Source organism: Myotis brandtii, unplaced genomic scaffold (assembly GCF_000412655.1).
Source record: "Myotis brandtii unplaced genomic scaffold, ASM41265v1 scaffold165, whole genome shotgun sequence".
NCBI classification, from domain to species: domain Eukaryota; kingdom Metazoa; phylum Chordata; class Mammalia; order Chiroptera; family Vespertilionidae; genus Myotis; species Myotis brandtii.
This window is the reverse complement of record NW_005356042.1, coordinates 13783790-13793329: the sequence shown is the minus strand read 5'-3', so window position 1 is coordinate 13793329 and position 9540 is coordinate 13783790.

Genomic DNA, 9540 nt, shown 5'->3' with positions numbered 1-9540 from the left:
AGCCCCTCATGGGGCGGGTCTACTGGGACACCTTTTTCTCCTTCACCAGTTTTCTGTATAATATCTGTGGAACATCTTGACTTTGTCTCACTCTTCCTTGCTCTCCGTGTCTTGGACACTTGGCAAGGGCTGTCCCTTTTTCCAGCAACAACCTTCCTCTGTTGCTTGGTGAATGTGTACTCATTCTTCCAGACTCAATAGAGTGTTTTCTCTCTTTGTAGTTTTTTCATGACATTCCAGGCTAGATTTCCCTGCTCTGTGCTAGATTTCCCTCTCTGTATTTACATTTGTCAGAGCACCTAGGAAACCTGAAGTCCACCCTTAAGATGCTCACAGACTTGGGAGAGATGTATCCAGCATCCCATTCCCTTTGTGGTTAAACCCTGTTCTAGGTATATCGTAATTGGTGAATAAAAAAGTGCAGAATATATTTTATTTTTACACACCAGTGATGAGAAGGATCATACTAGTGAGCTGAGTGAAGGTAAAAAAAATTCTTGGTGACAGTCTCCTATGAGCCAGGGTACATTATGTATTCTACCTCATTGCATCCCTTCAAATTCTGATGATGTATATGGAACAATGTAATTTGAAAGAGGAAGAACTGACTTTCAGAGAATTTAAGTAACTTGCCCTGTCAGTTGGATCCTTTGGGAAGCAGACACTGAAATGGAATTAATAGTTCATGTGGAATTGTGTGTGTGTGTGTGTGGTGGGGGAGTGGACTTTGACAAAGTATAGGCCAATTCAACAGGGAACTCCAGAGCAAACATTGCCCATTAGAAATGCCCCATGTTGAGCAGAAATGGTAATGAAGAAATGGTACAGTTGGCTATTCTCAGCTAACTGTAGCCCTTCCATATGGAATCTAGATGTCCCAACAAAGCCATGACTTGAAAACATGGGTCAGCCTGACTTTAAGTCCAGTTTTTACTACACTATCCTTCTCAAACTTAAGGGACCTCCTATTACTTATCTTGACATAGTTTTAAAGATCACATGAATGACCAAGACCAGTACAATACCAACACACATATGACACTAGAGTTTAAGTTCCTCTGAAAAACCAGATACAAGGTGACCTTCTCATTCACAATCTTGCTTCCATTACTCTGTTTCCTCTCTCTTGAAACTACGTTTTGGCAGAACCTACAAGGGATCATATAATATACTGAATGATTAAAAGTTATTAAAACCCCAGATGATTGAACCTACTGATTAAGCAACTGTATGGACATCCAAATCATTTAACAGGGCTCTGATGGTCGCCAAGTGTTGTAACCCTGGACTGGAAAGTCAGGGGATTTATACAAGCTGGTCTGAGCCAAGTCTTGATTAACCATGACCTCATCTTCATTATAGACATCCTGGGACTGCAGCCTTTCAACCACCTCCATCTATGGCCACTTGAGGGCCATCAGAGTGGGATGGCATGGGATCTATTACATGAACTCTCTGAAGTATTCAGAAAACTACAAATCAATGCAAAGCCATTTTAAATCCAATGCTTTAAAGTAGCTGGCAAAATAGGATGTCAAGTTGAGAGACTGAGATGGGTTTAACTTTCCCTCAGATGATACTGTTGCTCAATTTGGTAGTAAGTGTAAAGTCTCAATCACTCTACTCGGCAGACCCCAACCTAGAGTTAATAAATATCTCCAGGGTTGGAGCTCAGAATCATTACTTTATTACTGATTTATGTGAGTTCATCGCAGAGTGAGCAGACTGGCACTAGATCTTGAACCCCATCCAAGTTCATGCTGATCTTAAAAGTTCTAGTCCCAAGGTCACCAGCTCTTTAGTGGGAGAAACAAGCCTAAACCCCACTCCAACAGTCTGTCAGAATTACAGGGAGTCATACAGCTCTTCAAATCAATATGTCGATGGCTGGCTCAATTGGAGGCGAGCTTCCCATCCCTGGAGATATTCAAGCAGAGGCAGGAAGGTCATGTGTCAAGTAGATTGTGGAGAAGAGTCTTGAAGAGGGAAGGAGGTTGGAATAACCATAAATTCTCTTGCAACTCTGAAAGTCAACCTCTAATAAAGCTAGACATAGACAATCCAGTAGGAAAAAAATTCACTATAATTCATGCCTAATATATCTACCCACACCTTTCTTCAAATAATGGTCTAGTAATAGGCATTTACTTTCTAATGCCATCTACAAATCTAATGCCATCACTTCATTGCTAAAATAAGCAACAATCCCCTTTTGTAATTCTCTGTGGTTCACCCTGAATACAAAACCTTTCCAGTTAGATCTCCCCCATTTCCTTTGTACCCTCATCCCTTACCATTTCCCTTCTTATCCCAGAGCATAGCATGAAGTTGGATGCCACCTCTATTATCTATCTATCTATCTATCTATCTATCTATCTATCTATCTATCTATCTATCTATCTATCTACTTATCTATCTATCTATCTATCTATCTATCTATCTATCTCTATCATCTACCTACCTATCAGGGTGTAACAAATTACCCCCAAACAGTGGCTCACAATAGTCACAGGCATTCAGAAGAGGTTACCTGTGTGGTTCTGGTTTGAGGTCCCTTAGGAAGCTGCAGGAAAGATGTCAGGCAGGTCTCAGCTCTCTGGACACTTAGCTGGGGAATCTTCTTCCAAGGTGATGCTCTCACCTGGTTCTAGCTGCTGTCAGGAGGCTTGAGTCCTTCTTCATGGGGGCTTCCTCCTGGGCTGCCTGAGCCTCACCATAATAGGGTGACTGACTTCCCCCAAGTGTGAAATCCAAGAGGGCCCAAGACAGACACCACAATATTTTTTATGGCCTGGCTTTGGAAATCACAGTTATTCTGGCATATTTTATAGTTACACAGCTAAGCTTTTTTCAGTATGAGAGGGGACTACACAAGGGCATAAATACGGAGGCAGAGATCACTGGGGACTTTCTTGGAGCCTGGCTGCTGTACTCATAACGCTGAACATGCCGTTCTGTTTGCCTCGATTGCCCTGGTCTCATCTTTACCTAGTACTCACCCATCCTTCTAGAACCATCTCACATGCCACTGCCTTTTTCAGTGAAGTCTTCTCTGAATCCTTTAAACAGAACTAATAATATTCTTTTCTGTTTTCCCATAATATTCTCATAATATTCTTTTCTGTTTGCACATACTTTTATTAGGTTATCTCTTATAAAAAAGATTCATTTTATTGTAAAGTACAGCTTTATCTCTCCAAGAGGCATATAAAAGAAAGGGCCATATCTTATCTAGTGTTTCTAAGATTGAATTGAATTTTGGCAAATAACAGGTACTTATGGAATATGTCAATGAGTTTACATCACTTCCCTCATCTGATCATCCCTAACCGACTTTCAGGGACTGAAATTAATACTAAGGCAGTAAAAATACAAAATAGAACCTAAGATAAAGTAAAAGGTGCCAAGTGTTATTTTTCATTTAAACCATAAACTTACATATCATTTTAATAAGAAACAACCCTGTATGAGGAAAAGTTGAGATAAAATGGAAATCAAGTGTTAGAGCAGATAAAAAGCCTTAAAAATTACCAGTATGTTGCCCAAATTTCTCCTTTTGGAAATGGGAAAAATTAAGGCCTAATATCAATAGATATTTTTTTGGCAGACACTATAAAAGAGGGTTAACTAACTTTGATAGAAGAGAATTAAATCACTTGAGTAACTTTGGTTTTTATGTTTTTATCCCTCTCATGGCCCAACATCTCTAATTTCATCCCCATGAGTCTTTTTTCTTTTAAATATATTTTTATTGATTTCAGAGAGGAAGGGAGAAGGGGAGAGAGACAGAAACATCAATGATGAGATAGAATCATTAATAAGCTGCGTCCTAATGGGGATTGAGCCCACAACCCGGGCATGTGCCCCTGACTGGAATCAATCACACCCGGGACCCTTCAGTCCTCAGGCTGATGCTCTATCCACTGAGCCAAACCAGCTAGGGCCCCATGAGTCTTTCTTAAAGAAGAGCAATATAGAGTAAATTGACAGAATGAGTCAATTTCCTTCACAGGGCAGAAGGAAAGTAGATGGTAACTCCAAAACACCAAGACTCAGGCATTGGGTGTCTAGCTTAGGTAGAGAAGAAGTCTTCAAAAAGAGAGAGAACTTCCAGGCAGCCCATTCCCCTCTCCTCTGAGCTCAGTGCAGAATCCTAACTTCCTGAGCGGGGTGCATTTTCTCTGGAGAAGGAAAAATAAATACAGTGGCAAAGGCTTGCTAAGCAAGTCCTGGAGATCACCATTCAATAATAAAACTGACTTTCTTTCGGGAGTGAAAAATTGAGGACATTGCAAAAGGGGACAGAGAGAGAACATTGCCTCTTCCCAATCAATCTTGAATGTATGCTGTACTGTACTTTTTTTTATGGGGAGATCAGGGCTCATTTATGCCCATCTCATTCCTCTATGACTGTCCCCGTCCAGAAGTGGTACAAATAGTTTCTCCTTGTCAAGAGTTATGCCAATATCCATGTGAGATTTCCGATGTTCCTGGGTAAGGAGAAGGAAAATAAGGTATCTGTGGAACCAGAGAACTCCGGTGCCACCATACCAAATGCACCAGTAAGATGTAGGCAGGGCATTTGCTGCTGACACCATAGCAACAGTAACATACATCCCAAAAGGGTTTGATTTGAGTTTTCCAACCACAAGCTCCCTGAGAACCACTTCCCCCCATTCCCATTGTGTCCCAACTAGTACTCAGCACAAATGTTTTTAATTTGTTGTTGAACCCACCCAGGGAAGATAAATAAATTGCTTTAGCAATTGCTCTTTCAGGCCACTTACACAATAGGCTGAAGTCATTCTTAGATTTTCAGTGAGAATAGAAACCAACGTAAACTTATGGGAGAATCAAGGGCTTGGAAGAGCCCTTAAATGACTCATCTACAATGTTGTTGGACTTGAACCAGTGGTTCGCAGGCCTGCTGAATAAGAATAACCTGGGGAACTTGCAGCTCTATTTCAAATCAGTGGGATGAGGATTTCTGGAGGTGAGGCATGGGCATAATATTTTTTACATTCTCTTTGGGTTATTCTAATATACATTCAGGGTCGAGTATCACAAGATCTAATGATATCCTGGGGTCACGGAGAATATGAGAGCAAAGTTTAAACTCCAGGTTTTCTGTCTTCCCTTTTTTTTAAAGGCACCACAGTAATGCACTGAGTAATTAATACACTTAGTAATGTCTACTTAATCACTTCAGGGAATAGAGACAGTAAATCTTAAGATCTTTTTCTTTAAGTAATGAGCCTCAGACATCCGAGATTCTCAGTCACCAGAATATGGGCTCCAATACTTGTTGATAATTGGGCTGAGTGTTATTTCTGAGAGGCAGCAGAGCACATAGAAAGCATGTTGGGCTGCAGGTCAGGTAAAGCTGGGTTCTAGTATCAGCTTTAGATGAGCTATCAATGTAGGCTGAATGCATTCAGTTTAGGCTGTGGTTCTCTATCCAGGCTGCATACCTGAATCACCTCTGTGTGCTTAAACATATAAAAGCTTTAACTCTTCTCTCAAGTGTTTTCATTTAGAAAATCTACAGTGACCCAAGAATATGTATGTTTCAAGATCCTCAAGTGATCCTGATGTCCATCCCTCGTTGAAAACCCCTGGGATAATGATCCCCAGAGAACATTTTTTGCCAGTTCTCATATTCTGTGGTGAAAAGATTTCTATGGCTCTGGCATATGCTACACTGTTTAAGTTTTTTTTAAACAGCTTTATTAGGATATAGTTTGGATACTATACATCCATTTAAAGTGTACAATGCAATGGTTTTGATATTGTCATAGATAATGTGCACCCATCACCATAGCCAGTTTTAGAACATTTCAAACCCCAAAAGAAACCCCACCTGCTTTAGCTATCATCACCTCCCTGGCTCCTAGTTTCGCCCTAGCCCTAGGCAACCACCAATGTAGTTTCTGAATCTATAGATTTCCCTACACGAGTGGAATCATATGTAATATTTTGTGAGTTACTTCTCTCATTTAGCATAGTGTTTTCAAAATTCATTTGTTTTTTTCTCTATTTATTTAGATTTTATGGAATTTATTAGGGTGACATTGGCTTGCAAAACCATACAGGTTTCAAGTGTACAACTCAATAACATAATCTGCACACTGCATTGTGCACCCATTGCAAAATCTCTTTTTATGGCTGAGTAATATTCCACACTGTGGTTGTACTGCACTTTGGTTAACTAGTTTTCAGTTGATGGACATTGGGTTGCTTCCAACTTTTGGCAATTAGGAATACAACCTACCAAGACTAAATAATGAAAAACAGGAAGCCTAAACAGAAAAATAACAAGCAAGAAGATTGAAGCATTAATTAAAAACCTCCCAACAAAGAAAATCCCAGGACAGATGGCTTCATGGATGAATTCTTCCAAACATTTGGCAAATAATGAATGCCAAACCTTCTCAAACTCTTCCAAAAGTTGAAGAGGAGGGAACATGTCCAAACTCATTTTACAAGGCCAGCATTACCCTCGTACCAAAGCCAGATAAGGATATTACAAGAGAAGAACATTACAGGTTATGTTCTTGATGAATATGGATGAAAAAATCCTGAACAAAATACTAGCAAATTGAATTCAACAGCACATAAACAGATCATACACCAGGATGAAGTGGGATTTTATCCCTGGGATTTAAAGATGGTTTAACATAAGCAAATCAATAAATGTGAAACACTAACAGAATTAATCTAAATTTTATATCATCCCAATAAATGCTGAGAAGCATTTGACAAAATTCAACATTCTTTCATGACTAAAAAAAATCACCTCTGAGCAAATTAAGTATAGAAGTAATATGCCTCAACGTAATAAAGGCCATGTATGACAAACCCAACAGCTAACATCGTACTCAATGGTAAAAAAGCTTCCTCTAAAATCCAGAACAAGACAAGGATGCCCACTCTCACCACTTTATTCAACATAGTACTGGAAGTCCTAGCCAGAGAAATTAAGCAAGAGAAATTAAAGGCACCCAACTTAGAAAGGAAAAAGTGAAATTATCTCTCTTTGCATATGACATAATCTTACACATAGAAAACCCAAAAGATTCTACCAATAAAATGTCAGAACTAATCAGCAAGTTCAGTAAAATTGAAGATACAACATACAAAAGGTAGATGTGTTTCTATACTAACAACAAACTATCTGAAAAATAAATTTTTTAAAAATCCCATTCACAATAGCATCAAAACAATAAAACACATAGGAATAAATTTAACAAAGGAGGTGAAAAATCTATACACTGAAAACTTTAAGACATAGATAAAAGAAATTGAAGAAGACACAAATGAAAAGATACCCTGTGTTTATGTGTTCAAAGAATTAATACTATTGTTAAAATGTCCAAACTATCCAGAGTGATCTGTAGATTCTATGTGATCCCTATCAAAACTCCAATGGCATTTTTCACATAAATAGAAAAAACAACTCTAAATTCATATGGAACCACAAAAGACCCAAATAGCCAAACAAATCTGAGGAAAAAAAATAGCAAAGCTGAAGTCATCATACTTTCTGATTTTAAATTAATTACAAAGCTATTGTAATCTCAATTGACCTGTGTTTAAGTTCTCTGATTCTTTCTTTTCTTGCTTCACTCTGCTACTTAGCCCCTCTCATAATTTTTTTCTCATTTCAGTTATTGAACAATTTAACTCCAGAATTTTTACATGTTTCCTTTTTACAATTTCAGTCTTTTTATTGACATTCTCTATCTGGAACAACATTCTCATATTTTACCATCACTCTTTTTAAAAAAATATATTTTATTGATTTTTTACAGAGAAGAAGGGAGAGGGATAGAAAGTTAGAAACATCAATGAGAGAGAAACATCGACCAGCTGCCTCCTGCACACCCCCCACTGGGGATGTGCCCGCAACCAAGGTACATGCCCTTGACTGGAATCGAACCTGGGACCCTTCAGTCCGCAGGCCGATGCTCTATCCACTGAGCCAAACCGGTCAGGGCTTTTACCATCACTCTTATACTTTAGTTCATTAGACATGATTTTTTTTTTCCATTTTTGAAGTACTTGAAATAGAATAAAAACCTTTGCTTGCAAAGTCAACATCTGGGTTTCCTCATGGAAAGAAAATGAAAGGAAAAGAAACTTCTTTGCTCATTGCTTCTCCACTTTGTGCCTGCTTACGTTACCCTCCAGATCTTTAGGCAGGTGTTTTTCATATTTTGTCCAAAGTCTGTCTGTTTGAGAGTTGGTCTTTAGGAGGCTTATAACATCAGCCTATAAGTGAGGCCACAGGGCAATTTTTAAACAAATCTTATTGGCTTGTTTTTTAAAAAGTGGGCTTCTTTCTTTTATAAGTGGAAAGGTTTTATAACCTGAAACAGACCTATATTCTAAGCCTCATAATGTCATGCTTTACTGTGTGGCCTTAAGTGAATTATTTACCTTTCTTGAACCACAGTTTTCTTGTCCTTAAAAGGGAGGAAATTATAATAAGGGATTTGATGTGAAAATTAAAGGAGAGAGTGCCGACAAAGTGCCTCGGACAATATTTGGCACATGATCAGGGTTTGTAAATGTCAGCCCACTTCTCTTTGTGTAGCAGTAAAGGCTTTGGAAAAGAATTGAACTAGCTGGTGATTCTTTGGCTACCGCATTTGAAGGCAGTAAACGGACATCTGCATGATCTAGGTTGATAAGATTATCTAGATCACTGCTAAATCTCCCTGCCACTTTGTAGTGGGGATACCGAGACACCTAACGCCCAAACATAATCTTCCAAAAAGCAGCCTTACAGAGGAACGCTGAAAGACTCTTTGTGCTAGCAAACAATACCCAGTGTGCCTTCCAGATAGACAATATGGTAAAGCAGCGCATTAATCTTCCCAAATCCTATTTCATGTCTTCCGGACCTTGCAGAGGGGAGCTGGGTGGAAACAATTGATCCATTGAGAATCACAGGCTGACCTCCAACTCAGACCTCTACCTGGGTGAGTAAATTTGGATGGAGAACAAGTGCTTTGGCCCCAGCCAAAGGTTGTTTCCTGTTCCCCGACGGAGGCTGGCTGCAGTTCAGTTATGAACTCTGCTGGTAAGACTGCCACTGGAAAAGACGTTAAGAGTGCCCACCCAGTTAGGGTTTAATTAATAGTCACACAGGAACCAACTTCCTCCCACTCTGGGGAAAGGAGGGGTTTGGCAGCTGGCCATTCCCAGGCTGCCAGCTCTCAGTCCTTTGAGGACCTCGGCCGTGCACCTGTGCCAGGAGGCTGGCAGCGGAGGGTCAGATCCAGGCCCTCGAGAAATCTTGGCCACGAATACACTTGCTCCTCATTGTTTTCTGAAAAGCTTCAAAATCATAAAATTCTCCTTTTATGCTTCAAATCTCCTTCACTGTTGCAAGAACATCTGCGGCCTTCTTTGCTATTCTCTTCTTTTTCTTGATTGTTCTTTTTTTGTAGTTACCATTTGTTGAGTATTAGTATGTGTCAGGCATTCCTGTTCAGTGCACAATACATTATTGAACGTTCAAACAGTTCTAGTTAC